Source organism: Rutilus rutilus, assembly GCF_951802725.1.
Source record: "Rutilus rutilus genome assembly, chromosome: 20".
Classification (NCBI taxonomy): Eukaryota; Metazoa; Chordata; class Actinopteri; order Cypriniformes; family Leuciscidae; genus Rutilus; species Rutilus rutilus.
Window position 1 is genome coordinate 33,026,407 of NC_140225.1, and position 20,594 is coordinate 33,047,000.

Consider the following 20,594-nt stretch of genomic DNA (forward strand, 5'->3'; position numbering starts at 1 on the left):
CATTTTCGTCAGGAACTATTGTTAATTATGTGTAAAACTTTTTTTTTTTTTAATGAGTCCACATTTAAAGGTAAAACACTGAGTAACAGCAGTGAGTAAAGTCTCCAGATGTAACATGTTCTGCTGATGATGAAACTGAGTGACTCATTGTTCCTGTAATGAAAAAGCTGCTCTGTAATTAACATTTCTTCAACTGAAAATGTGAGAAAATTTTAATGTTATTGCATCACACTCATTTGCTACCGTGTCAGGGCTTCTCAAACAACAAGAACCTTAATTTCCAACTCAGTAGGTTCTGTTGCTGGGCGCAGGACAGTTCGTAGATAGTTAAAAATCTTTAAATGTTGCCCACTAAGGAGATCTAGAGTAGGCCTAAAGTTATCGCTCAATGGTTGTATCTCAATGGTTATATCTCAATGATTGTATCTCAATGGTTATATATCTCAAAGGTTGCTCAACTGGTGCTTTTTGCTCATTGACACTCAGAAACAATCACATTAGCTGCATTTGGCATTGATAATTACTCAGGAGCTGCAGGAGAATTATGTTATGACAGATGATTTTCCAGTGCCACCAAACCCTTAATTCACTATAGTGACTATCCTGAGTCCATTTCACGCTTTTAAGTCGCTCACTAAAAAAACATCTGATATAATATGATATATTTACAGTTCGTATGAGGCTTTAAAAAAAAAAAAAATCTAGTGGCATAGAAATTATGTACTTCACCTTCAAAGAAACAAATTAAGACTGTTAATGAAACTGTGCGCAAGTCAATAGACCTTTGATGTGGTATTAGTCAACATTAAAGTCCCTGTAAAGTCAAAATTAAGTGTTCTGAGTTTGTCATACCACCGAAAAATGTGTTATTAGCCACCCAGCCCAATTTCAATGATTAAAAAAGCCGCCAAGTAAATAAAATAAGCTATCAAAATCTCGAAAAAATTAGCAGTAGTCTCAGCTCTCAAACGCTGGGGGCGTGTCCGCTGGCTGCGCTGAAACCACGCCCACTCGCGGGAAATATGACTCGCGCACAGCTCGTGCATGTCGGCGCGACGGGAGGATGAAGGCCGAAGCGGACAGCGGGAGATAGTCGGTTCGGCCCCATTCACCAGTAACAGCGGATTATCAGTGAATTCCAGTTGTCTCCAACGAAAGTAAACTATCCTGATCTCTACAGAGGCGGGTGTGGTGGTGATCATCAGCTCTCCATCAAGGTAACGTTAGCTCTTCACAACAGGGCCGTTTCTAGGCATAGGCAAACTAGGCGGTCGCCTAGGGCGCAGACTGCTGGGGGGCGCCAGTAGGCGCGTTTCCATTAAAGATTTGCGCAAAACTTTTGCGATTTTTTTTTTTTTTTTTTCTAAATAACGATAAAAAAAAACTATTGCGAAATGACGGCGTTTCCAATAACCGATGTTATGCGACTAAAACGTCATTTTTTCCTCTCGCGATAAGTCATTCCAAAAATCATGGCAACGGACGTTGGTAGGTTTAGCCTATATATATCACAGCCACGTACCGCACTAGCCATTATTATTATTAATGGAAGGAAACGTAGGCGTGTTATCCAAGCATTAATGGCAAGGAAAGACCCACTGTGAGCGGCACATATGAGGTGTTTCTGGGTTTTTCTCACTCATTTCTGCTCCGAGGTTATTGTGGCATTTCTTTGAGGTTTAGAATCCAGTATTTCTGTCATTCTTTTGTCTTTTATGAACTCAATATGTAAATGCGCAAAAACTGTTTCCATTGCAGTTTTGCGAAATATTTCTTTTTCGAATTGCCTGAAAAACCACCTCATGCGAGCGTAAAAACTTTTTTGCGATAAATGGGAGTTTTTGCGAAATTGACGTGTTTCCATTGAGCGTATTTTCAATTCGCAATTTCATTTTGCGCAATTTGAAGGGTAATGGAAACGCGGCTAGAGAGCCCCCGCCCCACCAAGAGTTTTATTTTTATTTTTTATTTTTTATATATCTGAACAGTTGTTGGTGTAGGCTACGTTAGAAACTCACATTGATTTTTTTTAAACGAGGCGGTAAAGATGACACCGACACGGATATATATATAAATGCTGAAATGTTGGTAGAAATCTCGCCTAGGGTGCCAAAAAGGCTAGAAACGGCCCTGCTTCATGTAGGCTGTCTGATAAGGCTTGTTCGACTTGAACATCAAAGTACCGCGAGAGCGAATAGAAAGTAGACGGCTCCTTATGCTTCTGAATTGCTCTCACGGTACTTTGATGTCATAAACCGATCAGTCTGTGCAGCGCCGGTTCAAGTCGAACAAGCCTATAGTAACTCGCGATTGAGCGATAGGCTTAGTGACTCCGTGCGTCATCAAGTAGGGGCCCAATCAAGCTCAGGGGGTCGCAGTGCGTCATCAATCCCCCGTTTTAGCCCCGCCCAAAAAATCCGGCTCACAGCAAGGGTGAAAAACTGTTAAACGGTCTAACTCCACAATTTAGTACTTCACAGTTCTCAGTCTTTGTAACATGTTTTAGCAATACATTTCTAGCACTTATAATGTGTTTAGAATTTTTTTGTAGAATTGCCTTTACAGGGACTTTAAGGATTTCATAGAATATTGTGGAAAAAAACCTAATTAACTAATAGTGACTAAGAGTTCTTCAGAAACAACCAGATCATTCATTTGGAAACTGTCTGTCACGTTATATTGGTGTTTTTGTTTCATTTTCATTTTCATTTTCTTTTCTTGTTTTCCCTATAAAGAAGCTTTTGCGCAATGGAAAGTTTCCATGGATGTTAAAGGTTATTGATGGAACGCCATCAATGCCATTAAAGAACCTTTATTTTCAAGAATGACTGTACCAATTAGGGACAGGTGAACAAAACTGTACCATGCATTCAGAAAACCATACACTAGAAAACCTTAATGCCATTAAATGTCATTTCCCAGAATCCGTCAATGTTAATCATATTTCAAATTCATCCCATCAGGCATAATTAATTCATTCAACTTGACTTGACTTGATCAGCAGGTGCTGAGATCTCCACAGGCCTAAAGCAATCACATAGGGTTGGTGCTCAACGCTTGGAGTCGATCTGAGCCCCACCTGCTCTGATTAATATGCTGACTAAATAACAAAGGCAGGTTTAGTCAACCAAAACTAAATGCAGGGTGTTAAATAAGTTTCTGTGAGAGAAACTTGTTACTGCAATGATATTATCTTCACTGGTGTAGAATTATATTATAATTATACTGTATATTTATATATAACTTGAAAAAGTTAGTTTAGTTTCATTAAACAGTTCATTTTGAGAGATTACAGGCACATTTTTAAGAAAATGAAAATAATGGTTCGTTGCAGTTTATGAGAGTTGTGTGGGAGAGACTATCGCACAAGGGTTGCGATTCTTTTCTATATTGAAATATGCAGTTCTACAGCATTATAATTTGTCTAGAAAGTGAACTGATCTGTGTGCAATAGCATGTAATAGTGACAGTAAAGTTCGACTTTAAATTTCATTCATTTTAACAACAGATGCAATGAAGTCTTATGTCAAGTATACGTGATTGCGTTCAAATGCAATTTCACATTTTGATATGCATACAGGCATATTTATATTCAAAAGATCTTAAAAATGCATTCACTTGCAAAAGCACAATTTCACTAAACACTTAATTCAAAACAAGAATAATAAATAAAAAACACTGAGAGATTTCAGGCAACTTTTCTAAGATTTGTTCGTCTAAGAGACCATACGACATTCATAATATGCTTTTATTATTTTTTGTTTATAACTTTGTTTATAACTTTTTCTTTTCTTTTTCTTTTTCTTTTCTTTTTTTTACATCTCTTGGCAAATCATTTTCAATAGGTAAATTATATAATTTTTCTTGTTGACTATTGAACTAATTTGCAATGAAAAAATAAATAAAAATAAGACATCAGCGCATTCCAAGATAAAATCCATGTTTAGAAAAGATTGTTTGTCTGTGAGAACCCTTAGTTAATCCTCTACCTTTTCAGAAGTAGTCTGTAATAGCGTCATGCATTGTGCTTAAGTACTGAAGTGTTTCTTTCAATATGCAAAACCAATACAAGCAGATATATGGCAAAGTAACCTGTCTGCAAACTACCTCCAAAATATTCAGCATCTACTTTATGAACACTGAGTATGACATTCAAGCCTATGCCATTTGTAAAAAGTTACTTACTCAAGAGGAAATCATCATGCGGTGTCTCTTAGCATTCTTATCCTGTGTTGTTCCAGTGCAGATGAGGTATGTAACAAGCCAAAGTATTAGACTCAGAAAAAAGAAAAAAAAAGAAAAAAAAAACCTGAATGTGTTTTAACACGCGAAGTGCTGAGAACCTGGTGAAGGGTGGGGACTCAAGTTTTCACATGCAAATAATAAGAGCGTCTCACTGGCCAGAGGCAGTAAACCTGTCTGACATACCGAGGACACACCTCTTCCCCTCTATCTTTCGTCCCGCGTCTCTATCCTTTCAGTTCATAGTTCACTCAGATAAGGCTGACAGTTTCTATTTCTGACAGACTCTATTTTCTTCTCACTGACAGCGTGAGATGTTTTGTAAATGTGACATGTACAATGTTTCAATGACATCTTTCTTGTTGCACTGAATCAAGTGCTTCACAGTGGGTACAGGAAGGTAAAGCATTCTAATGTTGGAAACCGTTTTATGAATCAATTTAAAAGCATGTTTTGATATATCAACACAATCCTGATGCTATTTATGTTCTGTGAATTGCCGACTTTTATAAAAGACCTCTAAAGATCAAGGAGGTTGTCAAAAAGCTTCTGGGACGTATGTGCTTGCCATAAATGATCATATCTCGACTTCAGTTATTCACGTAGAAAAACAAAGGGAGTTTTCATGTGGGTGGTTTCGTCGGTTTATTTCCATACAGGCTCTTTTGTAACATTTCACCATCCTTGTCATTGTGATGATTCACTTGTAGGATTGAGAATTGAGTTTGAGAACATTTCTGAAGAAAATAACTGAATGGTTTTCATGTTCTGTTCTCGATGTAAGACACAGAAGTGTTTCATGTTCTGCTATTCAGTGTTTTAACTTGAAGGTGCTTCTGAATCTGTGGTGGCGTAAAAAAAAAAAAAAAAATTTGCTTTGTCTTGAGGGATCAGGGTGCTGTAAGAATCAAATGTGACACCAGAGAAAAGACCAGAATACAAACAATGCAATACAGAGACCACAGTGAAACAACATATTTTATCCTGTTGTAAAAAAAAAAAAAAAAAAAAAACCTGTCAAATGCATGTGTTATTAGTGCATGTGTACTTAAGGCTTGTGAAACACAAATCAGTGTAATTAACTGGTCGGACATGTGACCAGGCGCTGTATTAACCTTAAATTCGGCAGCAAATATCAGCTGTCTTTGAGACATGCCAGACTGGTTTCTACATAATTGGGAAAAACCCTGTTATTACCTCCTCTTGCCAAGGAAACACATTCTTTCATTCACTCACTCACTCACTCACTCACTCTCTTTGTTGGGACTCTCCATATGGTTTTTATGTCCAAAATGTATATTCTGTCCCTTTACACTACCCCTACCCCTAAACATACCCATCACACACACACACAGTAACCCGACCCCTAAACCTACCCATCACACACAACTTTCTGCATGTTCAAAAAAATAATAGTTCTGTATGATTTATAAGCTTGTGTACCTCAATTTAGGTTCACAGTGACACGAGTCCCCATGAGTCTGTGTGCATTCAGGTTTAAGTCCCCACCGGGATAGAAAAACATGTGCACACACACACACAAACACAGGTAAGTCTTGTCTATGTCACAAACACACCAGAGGGCTTTTTAAGTAGTACGAGGCATATCATTTGGCAGCATTGTTCCGCCATGGCTTGAGGATCTCAGAAGCAGGTGCAGTCTTACAGGCCACATTAGGCACATTTACACATTCACAACAGGTTTCTGTCCCTTGAGGTAACTGCATCACACTCGAGTAATGCTATCCGAAAGGGAAAATCTTAATGCAAGCAGCCCACACTGTAATATACGTCACCTGAGATGCATCGGCTTGTTCCAGCATGCAATCCTTCAGTAGTGTGGATGACGGAACACAATCTTACTCATCTGACTAAATGTGATTATTTCAATGTTTGTGGAGTGTTTATCTGCGTTTCTATGGCCCTATAGGACAATTGAGGTTTCCAAATTCATCAAATCACCTGATTTAAAAAAAAGAAAAGACAAAAAAAGGGTCTCATAGAAACTGTCAAGAACATGTCTGGGTCATATTTCACCCCAAAATCGAAAGTAATGAGATTTTGGAATGAAAATGTCATGAAAATGATGTCACAATGCACAATGTTGAGTTGTGTGAGAGTCATAATATCAGTTGTACTACTGTGTGTTGCACAAGGGTTCAACTGTGATTATGTTCATCTTGAAATATTTATGTGCAGTTCTCCAGCATTATAATTTGTCTAGGTAGAAAGTGAACTGCTATGTGTGCAAAGGTATGTGAGAATATGGCATTAAAATGTATTAGACGTCTAGTATGACTTTAAATTTCAATGGTAACACTTTAGAATAATGGTCCGACATTAATAAGTAACTATGCAGGAAGTAATACAGGACTAATGAGTAGTACTACATTAAAGGGGTCATGAACTGGCTTTTTTTTTTTTATTATAATGTTGTCTGAGGTCAACTTATGACGTTCGCTTGGTTTTTACATTCAAAAACATCAAAATTAATAAGTAATAGGCTATTTTCTACCCTGGTTTTGAGCCTAGCTCCTGAAACGTTCGGTTTTTATGGGCATGCCGCATTGAAGACTTGGAAGTAAACGGCCACTGCTATGATTGGATAACAGTTTTGCATATTATAATGAGTTTCTTGTAAAGTGTGAATCGGTGGGCGGGGCTAAACAGGCAGTGTTGAAGTAGGTGTTGATCTTCTGCGGAGGCGGTGTTTGATACCCTTTGACGTCATAGATCCCCACTTTGAAAAACCTGTCGTTCACTGTGCCTGTTGTCAATAAAAGCTTTTATTGGACTAACAAGGAAGTTTTTAGTTCTGAAACTTACAGGATATTCTTATAGTATGATGACCTCTTATATGTCAAAAGCTCAAGGAAAATTTGATTTCTTAGGTCATCACCCCTTTAACACTTAAGTTACTACTATTAACTAATATAGACACAAGCTTAACTAATCAATAAGTAATAGCAAATTTAGGACTAAATAGTTCCTTATTAGGTAATCAATAATTACTTAATGAGATTGGCATCATTAAGAATGTCTCGGTTACGTATGTAACTCTCGTTCCCTGAAGGAGGGAACGGAGACGTAGTCGGACGTACCGACTGATTGGGATCACACTTAGGGAGCCTGTCATCTTCGAGTACTGATAAAACAAGCTAATGCACACATTAGCGTGCAAGCTTTGCATCCACGCTCTGCCCGCAGTGCGGGGAGACGCAACCGGTCAGTGAAGGCAGAGCAGGCTCTGCCAAGGGAAGACACGGGCTTGCCGCAGGGAGCTGTACTGTGGAATAATACACATATGGGATCGCCGTAGGGATCACAACATATGGACCCAGCCTAACACAGGTTCCACCAGTGCATACAAGTGTTAGGCCTGGCCTTGGACACTCCGCCACGTACGTTCGATGCCGAAGGGTATGGAGGAACTCAACAGCTTCTTGGTGAGAAGAACACCACTCAACGAACAGGTTCCACTTCAGGTCGTAAGCAAGCCTTACTTTTTTAGAGGGTGCTCTCGCAGAAGTGATGGTATCTACGATCATTTTGAGGTAAATACCTGAACCTCCGCATCGAGACATGGAGCTTCCAGAGGTCTGGCGTGGGTGCCAACGGTGCCCAATCCCTAATATGTCTCAGAGGAATGGGTCAGGAAGGGGCTGTCGAGAGGAGCATAAGTTCGGGGGAACTAGGTCCAGTTGGGCCATTAAGGGGCAACTAGGAAGACCTGCTCCTTTTCCTTCCTGACTTAGCACAGTGTTGTGCAAGAATGCTTACTGGGGAAATGCATTTTTTGCGTAGGGGCCAGCTGTGTGCCAGTGTCTCCGTGCTGAGGGTTCTCTGCTCGGTCAGGGAGTAAACAACTGGCAACGGGTTGAGTCCGGAGAGGCAAACAGATGTAACTGTGCGGCCCCTGAAGTGGTCCCGGAACACCCTGGGCCACAGGCTGTCGTGGGGCCTCATCGGCGGCACGATTGAGCAGGCTAGAAAATTAAGTGGAATGAAGTGACCTCAGAAGCTTCTGACTCCATAGGAGGAGGTGGCGGGCGAGTTACGACATGCAAGGGAAGTGTAGCGCAACGGTTGCAATGTTGTCTGTACAGACCAGTATATGCTTGCTGAGCAGTGGCATTTTGCTGCGTGTCAAAGCAAGGTGTACTGCTAGCAATTCAAGGCAGTTGATGCCAATGCAGTCGGAGGCCCGCCCAGACCTCCGTTACTGCATGCCTGTTGTACGTGGCCCCTCAGCCGGTGTTGGTGGACAGTTGATCTAGGGGCGGCTGGCCCAGAGAAACAAAAGGTCTGATCATGGGCTGAGGGTTTGGAGGCAGGCCGGGGTGATTGTCACATGGAGCGTGCCACTCTGCCACAGCCACCTCGGGACTCGGCCGTGAAACCAGTGCTGAAGCGGTCTTCATATGGAGGAAGCCGTTCTATTGCGGCTGCGTCTGCCATATGCCCCAGGAGCCTCTGAAAAGTTTCAGTGGGACCCTTTCTCACATCTGTATAGCACCGACCGGACACGTTCCTCTTGAGAAACGTGTTGGATCGAGTCCATCTCCATACCGAAAAAAGAGATCCTCAGCCCGTGGGCGAGTTTACTCTTTTCCCAGTTGACCCGAAGACCCAACTGGCTGTGGAGCACTCGAAGGGTAGGACTTTGTACTGACTTCGAACCCTTGAATGCAAAAACACAGGCATAGCTTTCTTGGGTACCATGAAGTACGGGCTAGAGAAGCTGGTCTTCATATCGGCTGGAGGAACCGGCTCAATCGCATCCTTCACCAGTAGCCGCGCGCCTGCCAGGGGCACATTCACTCAATAGCGCTGACTGGGCGGACAGTGGCCAAACTGAATCATAAGCCGAGTCTGCTGGTACGGAGGAGCCAGCTGGACCGGTTGGGAGCATTTTAAGCTTCTATGGCCCTCTTGGGACCCTTGCCCTTCTGGTTTAACATCTTTAGAACCGGGCCTGTAGGAAATGGTGAACTTGAAACGACCAAAGAAAAGTGCCCAGCGAGCCTCTTAGCTGAGCGATTATACTCGAGGTTTCTATGGTCATTCCAAACTATGAACGGAACGGTCGCCCCCTCCAACCACTGACACCACTCCCCCAAGGCTAAACGGATAGCCAGCACTTTGCAGTTCCCCACGTCATAATTGCGTTCCGTGGGTGAGAGCCGATGAGAAAAGAACGCACATGGATAAACCTTATCGTCGAGCGGAGAGCGCTGCGAAAGCGCCGCCCCCCACACCTATATACGAAGCGTCCACTTCAACGATGAATTGTCTCTTGGTGTCAGGAGTGATTAAAATTGGTGCGGTGGTGAATAGAGTCTTGAGGCGCTCAAAAGCGGTCTGGGTCACTTCGGACCAAGCAAAACGAGACTTGACCGAAGTGAGCACTGTCAGGGGGGCGGCTACCTGGCTGAAGTTTCTGATAAAGCGGCGATAAAAATTGGCAAACCCCAAAAAACGTTGGAGCGCTACTCATGATTCGGGAACTGGGCAATCCGTGACGGTTCGTACTTTAGCGGGGTCCATTATGATCCCTTCCGCCGACACGACCGAACCAAGGAACGTAACTGATTGGGCATGGAACATACACTTCTCCGCTTTAACGAAAAGACGATTCTCTAAGAGGCGCTGAAGTACGTGCTGAATGTGCTGAACGAGCACTTAGAGAGAGGGGGAGAAAATAAGTATGTCATCCAGGTAAACAAAAACGAAAATATTAAGCATGTCTCTCAAAACGTCATTTACAAGAGCCTGGAAGACGGCAGGAGCGTTGACGAGCCCGAACGGTAAAATCCGGTATTCGAAGTGCCCTAGAGGTGTGTTAAACGCTGTTTTCCACTCATCTGCCTCCTTTATGCATACTAAATGATACGCGTTGCGGAGATCCAACTTTGTGAAAATCTTTGCTCCCTGCAAGATCTCGAAGGCTGATGACATAAGTGGTAAAGGATACTGGTTTTTGACAGTTATGTCGTTCAGCCCTCAATAATCAATGCAGGGACGCAAAGAACAGTCTTTCTTTTTCACAAAGAAGAACCCCACCCCAGCGGGAGAGGAGGACGAGACAATAGTACCGGCAGTGAGAGAGTCAGTGAGATATTTCTCACGCTCCGGCGCCGACAAGGAATATAACCTTCCGCAAGGTGGAGTGGTACCCGGAAGGAGATCAATACTGCAGTCATAAGGTCGATGAGGAGGGAGAGAAGTTGGCCCGGGAATGACTGAACACCGCTCGCAGATCGTGGCACTCCTCAGGCACTCCTGACAAATGATCAGGTTCCTCCTGAAACACAGAAAGAGAGGAAACGGCAGGGACAGCAGATACTAAACATTCAACATGACAAATTCCAAGAAAGGATAGTCCCCTTTGTCCAGTTAATCTGTGGGTTATGCTGCGCTAACCAAGGATGACCCAAAACAACAGGAGTAAAAGGTGATTGAAAAATTAAAAAAGAAATAGTCTCTTGATGGTTGCCCGAGACGGTGATAGTCTTCGGGATGGTGGTTCGACGGACCTTAGAGAGAACACTGCCATCAAGAGCAAAGACCATGGTAGGATCCTCTAGATCAACTAAGGGAATGCCCTGTTCGAGCACCCATGTTTCATCAACAAAACTTCCCTCAGCTCCTGAATCGATGAACTCGGGCCATGCAAGAGGTTGTGGAACCGGGCCAGCGGAGGACAGCAGAAAAGAAAACTAAAATATGTGTCTACAAGACTTTTGAATAATGGGTGTTGTCGCTTAGACTTTTTTCTTCAAAATGATCAGAAAATCATCCTGCCTAATCATTCACATAAAACAATACATTGATTTACGTTGGATTGCCGACCCCAGGGGGTTAAACAGCACGTATTGAGCGCAGCAGTCTGTCTGCGAATCCCAGATGGTCATCCCCACTCACGCGCCCATCCGGTTAGCAAGGAAACCACAAAGGCAGCTCTGGTGCGGTCCTCAGCATAAGTGGTGGGCTGAAGGGTAAACACAACTTCACATTGCGTTAGGAAGGCGCGACATTCAGTGGGCTCACCCACATAACACGGTGGGTTGTTGATCCTGGGTTCGGGAGAATTCTGAATCCTCTGGGAAGATGGCGGGTCCAGGCGAAAGTGGTGAAACTGCGTGGATAAGTCAGTCACCTGTGCAGACAGGCTCTCCACTGCATGTCTGGCAGCAGATAATTCCTCTTCATGTCTGCCCAGCATGGCTCCCTGTACCTCGACCGCTGCACGAAAGGGTGCTTCCTTCGCTGGGTCCATGATGGCCAGATTATTCTGTCAAGATAAACAGAGGACCCAAGAGCGAAGGCAGGTACAGAAACAAAGTTTAATAGAAAAGGGAACAAAAGTAGTCTGCCGTCAGGCGGACACAGAACTGGTAAACACAAAAGTCGATAACTTGGCTGGTGAAACACAACGGCAGAGTTACGAACCTTGACAAATCAACAATAATCAGGCAAAGAAGCAGGAAGAACGGTAACTAGAAGTAGCAGGCAAAATTACACTGAAGAGAAAACAGGTGATGATGATCAGCTGGGGGAAAGTGGTAGGAATGAAGGGAGTGAGGGGGAGAGAGAGAGACAGGGAGAGAGAGACAGAGAGATCAATCCTGGTTCATGACATATTCAAGGCTGACATATTCATTTGGGGGGCGGGGGGACGGGATGAGGAGGAGGAAGGGTCGAGCTAGCCTGTTTGACAATACTTTGAACATCAACAAGAAGTGACGTCACCCAACATCGCTTAGAGCACCTTTAAGCTTGTTTCCATATTAGTTAAAGCTGCCGTTGGCAAGATTTTTTTGATCATATTCACTGAAACTGACACTATGCTCTGACAGAACAACATAAATCAGCCGGTTTTAGAAAAAAAAAATGCGCTTCTACCTCCACCTGGAGCCTGTTATTTGTTTTGCAAAACAAAAATTCACCGCTCCCGGTTGTTCTGGTCCAATCAGCGTAGGGCTGTGTAAGATCTGACTATCAATCACAGTTTGTGCACACGACACAGATCCCCCCCCTCCCTTCTTGCGCACATTACAATATCACATGCACACGCCTGAAGTTCACAGATGTGTTGGATTGTACGAAGCGTGATGGCGGAGAGAAAATCTACTAACAAGTTTCCAATTCCTCGGTTAACAACCAGAGCTAGGAGCTCCAAAACAACCAAGGAAAAGAAAATGATGCTTCGATGCTGAAGAGACGGGTGCATTCACAGAAAATCTGGTGCACACGCACTGACGAGCACGAACTCGATGGGAGGGTGCTCGCTGGTAGTGGGGGAGGGGCATGAGTGTTGTAAACATTTTTTTTTTTGGCCAAGTCCCCTCAATCTGCCAGACTTGCCGACTGCAGCTTTAATAGTATTATTTGTAGTGTTAATGTAGTAGTACTCATTAGTCCTGCATTACTTTCTTCATAGTTACTTATTAATGACGTGCCATTATTCTAAAGTGTTACCATTTCATTAATTCTAATAACAGATGCAATGAAGTTGTTGTGTAGCATTTTGTTTTACAATGTGGTTAATTGCCACCAATTATTTAATTCAATTTAAAATGACAAATGCCATGCTATGCCATGTGATGAACAATCCTTAGAACACAGAAATAAATTGAAAGTACAAACACCCACCCTGTTAATAACCTAATGCACACTCAATGCTACACAGCACTAACTTCTTTGCATCTGTTGTGAAGATCTTTTCATATTGACGTACATGATGAGTATAAATGATATGTCATGTGTAGGTCAGTATTTATAGATCTGTAAGTTGCTTCGGATGAAAGCATCTTCTGAATCAAACGCATGGGTGTTTCTTCAACTACGGCACTTTTAAATAAGCAGCATGTAACCTTACGAAACAAAGCTTTTAACTGCCATTTTTCTGTCTGCTATGATTGTATTCAGCATTCACACCAAATAGAATGTTCATTCAGCTAGAAAATTAAACAACAAACTATTTCATAGTTCGAAAAACTTTATAATCCAGGTTATAAACAATTTCCTTGTTTTTCACACTAAATTACCTTTTATCTATTATCTCCTGCTCTCTCTCCTTCTCTCTCTCTCTCTGCATGCACACACACATACTGTGCAGAAACACACTCTGACTGAAACACATGTGATAGATGCTTGTCAGAGCTGCCTTATGAGTGATTTTATCTGTGTGCACAGATAGCCCTTTTGGTCTCTGACTAGATTATGCCTTTTTTGGAAGATATCACAGTTAACGCATGCAAATCAAGAAATCCCTGCGGAGCAGCATCCACATCTCCATGACCTGCCTTCATTGCTGACATCCAGGTAACGACCGGGTTTGATCCAAACTTTGGCTGTCATGGTCGATTCAGGCAAAGAGAGATCTATGGATCATGGATCATGGATCTAATCGCAAGCAGTTCATTTTTATTAAATGAAAACAAACACTTGGAACACTGGGATCATAGGTGGTTTTCCAGGAACACCAATAAAACCACACCTTACATAGACAAGAATGGATAACACACACACAAAAAAAAAAACAGGTCTATATATTAAGAGGTCATTTGCAAAAACTGATAAACGCCACATCTAAAAAAAATTAAATTGACTGACTGCTGTGTTTTATTCTCCACATATAGCACGTTCTGAACCCTGAAACACTTTTTGTCATAAAAGCCACTGTTAAGGCATCGCGAGTTCGTGTTTTACAGCAGAAACCGACAAACGGTCGGGCTGGACCGGTGGAAGTAGTAGAGACCCCAGGAGTGAAATCATGGTTGAGAACACACACCAGGAAATTTGTGTTTTATCACGCTGGATGAATTTAACATCTCAGATCCCTGTTTCCCCTAGATCAGGGGTATCAAACTCAGTTCCTGGAGGGGCACAGACCTGCAGAGTTTAGCTTCAACCCTAATCAAACACACCTGATCCAGCTAATCAAGGTCTTCAGGATTACTAGAAACTTCCAGGCAGGTGTTTTGGAGCTGGTTGGAGCTAAACTCTGCAGGACTGGAGGGCCCAGGACCGGAGTTTGACACATAGATGGTCTTCAAGGGACATTTTGTGACTCTGTAATGGCAGCTTAGTGGATTCCCCCCTTCATCACAGCCACGGAGGCTATCCTTCTCTCAACATAGCAAAAAAAAAACGTTTCACAAAAGCCGATCCTCGCTCATTGGTTATGACCTGGAAAACCCCTCCTTATCTGCTGGGTCCATGGTTTCTCCATCTTTCTCCTCCTCTATGGTCAACAGCTCCACCAGATCTTGACTGGCCCTGCTTGCTTCTTCCTGGTCCTCAGCTCCACCTTGGTCATCTACTTTTCCTGTTCACCCACGTTCTTCAGTTCAGCCAACATCCCTTGTGTCTCCTGCTTGGCCGGCATCCCAGAGGTCACCAATTCTGCTGTCACTCCCGGGATCTCTTGCTCCGCTGCCTCCACCATGGTCTCCAACTCATCCAGTCACACCATGGTGGTTTCCATCTCCTCTGGCTCCTCCATGGAAGTCTCCTGTTCTGACGGCTCCTCTGTGGTTTCTTCTCTGCTGGCTCTGCCATGGTCATCTCCTCCACTGGCTTCACTGTGGTCATGGTCCCCCACTCTATGGTCCTGGCCCTCTTTACCTCCCCCTGGGATCCATCATTACCTCCTTCCACCATGACAGTTTGTTGCCTGTCTTTTGTCTATGGTGCCATGTGTCGCCTAGTGGGGGGTTAGCAATGTCAGATTTCTACTGGACTTTTTTTCCACATGTATTTGCTTCTTTGTTTCTGTATCACTACCTAGTTTTTCTCCTGTGAATTTGTTGCCATGTTTTTGATTTCCCACACCTGTTTCTTGTTTAGACCTTGTGTATTAATAGTCCTTTGTTTTAGTCTGGTGTTGTCAGTTATTGTCTTAACATATCTTAATTTTGCTTATGTTTAGCTGTTGTGATTTTTTTTTTTTATTGTTTTGGATTCCTCCCTTGGTTTACCATCTTGTTTAATAAAGTGTGATTAGATCCACACCATAACTACACTCTAAAAAAACCTCTGTGTTACAGTAAAAACAACCCAATATTAGAAAGTAAACATTTAGAAGTAATTCAAGTGGAATCGAACAGTCTCTGTTTCCCATTTCAAAATAATAAAATCTTTGTTTCCATCACGCGAAAAGATTGATGCGACACTCGTTTATGTGACTCACATCGCGCCCCTGTATGTTGCTTTGCATAAAATTAAACGATATACAGAACAATAACGAATTTATAGATACAAAAAATTTACACAAACCTGTATTTTACCAAAGACACGCACCATTTTGACGGAGCTGCACTGCTCTCTCCCGAAAAGGTCGCAAAAAACCTGCGATCAATAACTCAAACCCTGGACCCAGGATCTGAGTACCAAAAAACTACCCAAACACTGGGTTGTTACGTCTCACCCAGGATCTGGGTTACACAAAAACTACTCAAACATTGGGTTGTTACGTCTAACCCAGGAGCTGGGTAACACAAAAACTACCTAAACACTGAAAAAAGGCTCAACCCAGGATTTGGGTAGAAAAAATAACCCAAGATTTTTTTAGAGTGTACTCATTGCCTGCAACACGTGTCAATTATTTGACCATTTTTAGACAATATTGTCAATTTTGACTTTTTTTTTCACTCTCAGAGTGATGTTTTTTTCTTGAATGATTCTATGTTTTTGAATGAATTGGGTGAGTCAATGACATATTTATAAAGACTGTGGTCAATTGCTTTGTTCATGTGTTAATCAGCCAATGATCTGGTTGAATGAATGATTATATGACTGACTCGCCTATTAAGTCTTGCAATGATATATTGGCATTAGTTTTAAAAGTATAATTTCACTTTTTTCCCAAATTTTTTTTCTATATTCTATGAAATTTCTTGCTTTTCAAATAAGTAAAAATAAATTTACTTTATAGAGAAAAAAAGTCAGGTCAAACAATCAAAAGAATTGCTAACTGCCAACTGATTTTGATCCAGACCAGAAAAGGTCTAGCAAAAGCATTGTGCGTGCAACTGAATTAAAAGCTATACACAAGCACAAGTAAACGTTTCAGCACATTGCTTTCTTCAGTGCTTATATTACAACAACCATTCACCTTTTCCTTTTCTTAGTAGATAACCAATTAGGGATAATCAGCTGGATTCAATTAGCAGGAGTAGTACTCAAAGAGTGAATTGCAATTATACAAAAACATTACAAATATAAAAAAGCAGCCAATAATATAAATATTACAAATATGCAAATAATACAAATAAAAAAATACAAAAAGCAAGAAAGTTCTAATTTTTCATTCACACCATCAGGGAATAAAGACTTAAGACTTAAAATTATAGCCTAGTAATTACAATAACTGGGTAATAACTAGGTACTAACACTGAACCTAAACCTAGCCTTAACCCATGTTAAGGGCTTAAAGGGTTACCTTTTATCAACCAGTACTTTCATAGGTAAGTACACTGTAAATTGAGCGTCAGCGTCAGTTCTGGCAGGCCAGGTAGTCAAGACGCTGCTAATGCTGTTTGTTAAGAACACTGTCCCGTCAGCTGATCTGCTCCAGCTGAGCTGCATTAGCTGGTTAACTCCCCTCGCTGCTCAATGGCCAAAGCTCAAACAAGGCGCCCTATTTAAAGCACATTCAGTTTGCTCATACATGCTTGCTGCTCGCTTCTGCTGATCTGTACGCTGGTAAAAAGTTGTTTAATTCCTTCATCTAGCTTGTTTCTCAGAAGATGGCTTAGTCATCTCTTCATAGCGCTTACACTGCAGACTGTCAAAACAGTTCAAAGTCAGATAATTCTAGGTAACAGCATGTTTTAGCTATTGCAGTCTTGAATAGTCATTTCAGTAATTAATTCATTTTAACCATAATATAAATTGCTAAATTAGGGTGGCTCAGACGACACCGTTCGAGACACTCAATTTCTGTTTTGGGGGGAATAGCTCATCTAGTCAAAATAATGTGAGAGCCCTTATGCTGCTGCTGCATCCCCTCATGCTGATAATGCTGTCTCTATATGCTGCTGCTATCTCCTCATACTGCTGCTGTCCCCGACTTCTGCTAATTCATGAATGGTCAGGGGACTCATCTGATCCGAACATACTGCTGCTGCTGTCCCCTGACTTCTGCTAATTCATGAATGGTCAGGGGACTCATCTGATCCGAACATACTGCTGCTGCTGTCCCCTGACTTCTGCTAATTCACGAATGGTCAGGGGACTCATCTGATCAGAACATACTGCTGCTGCTGTCCCCTGATTCTGCTAACTCATGGGTGGTCAGGACTCATCTGATTATAACATATTGCAAATTATCCGTATATTCGTAGATTACTAAGCATATAATTGTTAAAATAAAATCATCCTCTGTATCTCAGAGGATTGCCAGGTGTGGTTTTGTTTGGGGGGATATTTTAGCTCTCACAGTCCTAAACTGTGTGAGCGTTCCCTATGCTGCTGCTGCTGTCCTCTGACTCTCTGCTATTTCATGGTGCTCATGAAAGGTCAGAGGACTCCCTGAACAGAGCCATACCGCCAAATTTCAATTCAGGGACATCAACTTGTTTGCAATCTATTCAATGAAAATTCGTTATTTTTTAATTGTCTGTGTGTTCTTGACTTAATGGACCTGACAGAAGTACATTTAATGTCAAATAAAGTGTAACCGACTTGTTTAAAAAATCATATGAATTCATGTGCAATATTAATTCCTTTGCATTTTTTTTTTTTCATTTTTTTTTTCAAGATGCAGTTTATAAAATAAAATGTGTTCAGCAGAGAACAAAATAGTTCTTAACTGACAGTACGTTTACACGACAACAATGTACTAAAAATGTGAACGTTTTTCCTTCGCGTTTTTCTCATACAGACGACAACATTGTCAAAACAATCACACGGATATGTGAAAACTAATAAAATCGCTGTATTCTGCTGTCAGGCCAGTAATTGTCTCTTTGTAAAGAAACACTACGTGCCTGAACACAAAATATGCATGTGCATGACGCCACCATTTTCACAAATTTGTGTTTTTGTTGTTTACACAGAGAAGTGTGGTACATTTTTTCCCTATGCACCTGACTTAAGTTTACCTGGGTCATCTCCTAATCGACGCAAACGTCTCCTGATCAACGTTCAATAGTATTTATCCTCTAGCGCGTCTCCTAATCGATCAACGGTCAACCGATCAACGTCTTGACCCCTATGAACACTATCACTTGGGAAAAAAGATATCTAGTGCTCCTATAACTTGCTGCACATCATTAACTAAACAGACTCTAGACAATGCCTTAAAATATGCTTTCATCATGGCCGGAGGATCTCAGACCAATTTCAGAGAGAATCCCACCAGCAAAAAGATTACAACAGTGTTTATAGAATAGGAGCAAGACAAAGGTGGCATTATTCATTACATCATTTTCCTACAATATGATTGGTTCTTATTCAGCAAACCCTTCTGTTACTAGGTAGAAACTTTGTTACTCAAAGTCATGAGTTTATATATTTACACATCTGTTTAGTTTAATTCCTCCTTTTGTTATATTCAGAGATGATTCACTGACTGACTGACTTTGACCAAAGTGTTTGGAGACATTTCAGGTTTCAAAATCAAATAATTGTTAATCCTGCAAGAAAAATAAATGTTAGTTATGATTAATTTTAAAAATCCATCACAGAGGATAATGCTATTGTTTTCAAAAACTTGCTCTTTGAAACCCATTTTCAAAAGATTGCAATTTCAGGCCCTCAAAAAGTTTTCCGTTTTTAGTAAAAAAAATGGTGTCGTGTAAACGTCCCCTGAAAAGCTACATGACATTTCTCAGTAGTGAGGTAGTAACGTTGCAGTTAAAATTACAGCTTCACTTTATTAGTAGAGACGCTGCTGCCAAACACTGTTGAGAGGCTCAGCTAATTCACACACTTAATCTCTCTCTCGGTCACACTCGCGCACACACTTACTGTATGATTTGGGTAAGAAATTAGTTCTGCAGATGATTGTTTTAAGGGGAATATTATGTGAATTGGTATCACAAATAACACAGATACTGGCTTAAATATTTCATACCACGGCAACCACACATTGAAATTAAAACCCCTTACCTGTCAGGGATCACTGGTGATCCCAGATTATTTTAGGTCAAAATATGTTTGAGCTTATATATCTCAATATTAATAACAGTCTGGTTAATTTTGAGTCTTGAACTATAAACTCTCAAGTGTTGGCTTTCTAAATTTATGTGTGTTATGTTTCTATTCAGAATTACTTATGAGCAGTAACCTTTTTATTTTGGGCATTTCATGTATGCAGCACTTGCCAAAATTGGGGGTGATGGGGAAGGGGTTAAGATGGGTACTCCAAGTTGTGTTTGGAGTAAACCTCTGCAGTCACAACATCTTATCTAAAAAATATCTACATTCCACATCTGTTTCTCCACTACTACAAAAGAAACTGTTATTGAGTTGTTTTAGATGTCTTTGAGAGATAGCCTTATAGCCTTATAATCTGGCTTGACAGCTCGTTTTGAACAAAATAAAGTGGAAACTTCTTCTAGAGTATAGCTCTGAATAAAAATTGTGCTGAGGTCATATGAATCCGTCTTCAGGATCGACTGGCACTCACTGGTGTACTGCGGGTTGTGAAGTCCCTTCATGGCATTATCACCCAATTCCATTCTGCTCAGATGTGCCAGTCCAGCCACTTCTACAGCACAAAGAAGATAAGCAACACATATTTGGTTGCTCTTAACAGATTTTTATGCTAAAAAGAAATCACAAGCTCGAGTGCCAATTTCAACTCACGTGATTGTATATTCCTCATGCTGTACTTAAGTTCAGACAGGAACACCGTCTCTGACATGCCATGTTCGCAGCATTTCTTTAATCAAAGACCTGTTTTTCTGTTCCTTGTTCCTGATCTTTTTTCTTTTTTTTATGCATTTTCTTTGAATATTTATTATAGTTCATTGGGTGACCTAACAGCTGATGAGCCCCCATTGACTTCCATGGTATGGGGGGGGAAATACTATGGAAGTCAATGGCCCACAGCTGTTAGGTCACCCACATTCTTCAATATATCATCTTTTGTGTTCAGCAGAAGAAAGAAATCCACACAGGTTCGGAACAGCTTGGAGGTGAATAAATAATAAATTCACCTAGAAGAGATATCTTTCCCTTACCCTTTTCTCTCTCTGTGAGCAGATTAAATTTTCTCCCTGTAAGTCGCTCACCATCTGAACTTCTCTCAGTTGTTCGGTTTCCGAATGTTCAACGGAGTGAAGGATCAAATTATTTATTTGGAGAGGGACCATGAATTGAAATAATGCACCACATAG

General features: G+C 41.3%; 1 protein-coding gene across 1 annotated transcript in view; it reads right to left on the bottom strand.

The window, feature by feature from the left end:
• fam83b (family with sequence similarity 83 member B) overlaps positions 1–4,451 on the bottom strand; it is a 44,739-nt gene extending 40,288 nt beyond the window's left edge. The window contains exon 1 of the mRNA XM_084391450.1: positions 4,186–4,451. The gene's annotated coding sequence lies outside the window, so the exon portion shown is untranslated. The remainder of the gene's footprint in view (positions 1–4,185) is intronic.
• Positions 4,452–20,594: the final 16,143 nt, after the last annotated feature.